A 2,580-nucleotide genomic window follows, 5' to 3' on the forward strand; every position below is an offset into this window, starting at 1 on the left:
CCCCCACTTGGGAGCACCCAAATATATAAACCAATTAATAACAAACAAACTCATTGATAACAATACCATAACAGTAAAGGACTTTAACACCCCATTTACAGCAATGGACAGATCATCTAAGAAAATTAACAAAGAAACAATAGCTTTGAATGACACACTGGATCAGATGGACTTAAATACATTCAGAACATTTCATCGTGAAGCAGAACGCAGTCTTTATAACGCCTACGGAGTGTTCTCCAAAACAGGTCACATACTGGGTCACAAACCAGACCTCAACAAGTACAAAACGACTGAGAATATACCATGTGCATTTTCAAACCACAACGCTATGAAACTTGGAATCAAACACAAAAAATTTGGAAAGACCACAAATTCATGGAGGTTAAAGAGCGTCATACTAAGGAATGAATGCGTCAACCAGGAAATGAAAGAAATTTTAAAAATACACAGAAGCAAATGAAAACATAACAGTCCAAAACACTTGGGTTGCAACAAAAGTAGTCATAAGAGAGAGGTACATAGCAATTCAGGCCTACCTGAAGAAGCAAGAAAATTTTCAAATACAGGACTTAACCTTACACCTGAAAGAACTAGAAAAGGAATAGGAAATAAATCTAAAATCAGAAGGGAAGTAATAAAGATTAAATAAATAAACAGATCAATGAAACTAAGAGCTGGTTCTTTGAAATAATAAAATAGATAAACCCCTAGCCAGAGTTATCAAAAAGAAAAGAGAAAGGACCCAAATAAATAAAATAACAAATGAAAGAGGAGACGGGGCACCTAGGTGGTGCGGTTGGTTAAGCATCCCCGACTCTTGGTTTTGGCTTAGGTCATGATCTCAAGGTTGTCAGATCGAGCCCCTGCATCAAGGCTCTGCACTCAGTATGGGGTCTGCTTGGGTTTCTCTCGCTCTCAAATAAACATTTAAAAATAGAGAGATCATAATCAACACCACAGAAATACAATTATAAGAATATTTTGAAAAATCAGGATGCCTGGGTGGCTCAGCAGTTGAGCGTCTGCCTTTGGCCCAGGGTGTGATCCTGGTCCTGGGGCTCCCTGCATGGAGCCTGCTTATCCCTCTGCCTGTGTCTCTGCCTCTCTGTCTCTCATGAATAAATAAACAAAAAAGAGGAAAAATCATATGTCAACAAATTAATCTGGAAGAAATAAATAACTTCCTAGAAACCTACTGACTACCAAAACTGAAACAGGAAGAAATAGAAAACCTGAAAAGACCGATAACCAGCAAAGAAGTTTAAATAGTAATAAAAAAAATCTCCCAAGAAACAAAAGAGGAGATGATGTTTGCTAATGATATACCTGCTAAGGGAGTAATACCCAAAATATATAAAGAACTTGTTCAACTCAACACCAAAGAAACAAGTAGTCCAATTATCAAATGAGCAGGGTACCTGAATAGACATTTTTCCAAAGAAAACATATAGAGTGTCAATGGATGCATGAACAGATGCTCAACATCACTAATCACCGGGGAAATGCAAACCAAAGCCACCATGAAATATCACCTCACGCCTGTCCAAATGGCTAGAATCAAAAAACAAAGTAAAAACAAGAAGTGATAAGTATTCACTAGGACATGGAGAAAAAGGAACCCTCGTGCACTGTTGGCAGAGAATGTAAATTGGCACAGCCACCGTAGAACAGTATGGAGGAGGTTCTTCAAAAAATTAAAGAGTAATACATGCGATCCAGTAATCCCTACTACTGGGTATTTACCCAAAGAAAACAAAATTATTGATTCCAAAAGATACATGCACCCCTATACTTAATTCAGCATTATTTACAATAGCCAAGACATGGAAGCAACCGAAGTGCCCACTGAGTGATGAAGAGACAAAGTAGATGTTTATTCTTTCTCTCCCTCCCTCCCTCTCTCTCTCTCTCTCTCTCTCTCTCACACACACACACACACACACGCACAATGGAGTACCACTGAGCTATAGAAAAGAGTGAATTCTTACCATTTGCCACTAGTAAGTGAAATAGTAAGAGAGAAAGAGATAAATACCATCGGACTTCACTCATATGAAATATAAAATATAAAATGGGAAAAAAAATATAAAATGGGGGCACCTGCGTGGTTCAGGTGGCTAAGCATCTGCCTTTGGCTCAGGTCATGATCCCAGGGTCCTGGGATCGAATCCCATGTGGGGCTTCCTACTCAGCGAGGAATCTGCTTCTCCCTCTCTCTACCCCTCCCCCTGCTCATGGTCTCTATCTCACATTCTCTCGCTCTCAAATAAAATTTTTAAAATATGTATTTATTTATTCATGAGAGACGCACAGAGAGGCAGAGACAGGCAGAGGGAGAAGCAGGCTCCCTGCGGGGAGCTCGATGTGGGACTCGATCCCAGATCCTGGGGCCACTCCCTGAGCTGAAGGCAGATGCTCAACCACTGAGCCACCCAGGTCCCTCAAATAAGATCTTTAAAAAATAAAATGCAAAAGTGACAACCCACAAACCATAGTAGAATCAGGGCTATAAATACAGAGAATCAACTGAAGCTTTTCAGAGGGGAGGGGCATGAGGAATTGGGCCACGTGGCTATA

The sequence above is a fragment of the Canis lupus genome, chromosome 23 (genome assembly GCF_011100685.1).
Source record: "Canis lupus familiaris isolate Mischka breed German Shepherd chromosome 23, alternate assembly UU_Cfam_GSD_1.0, whole genome shotgun sequence".
Classification (NCBI taxonomy): domain Eukaryota; kingdom Metazoa; phylum Chordata; class Mammalia; order Carnivora; family Canidae; genus Canis; species Canis lupus.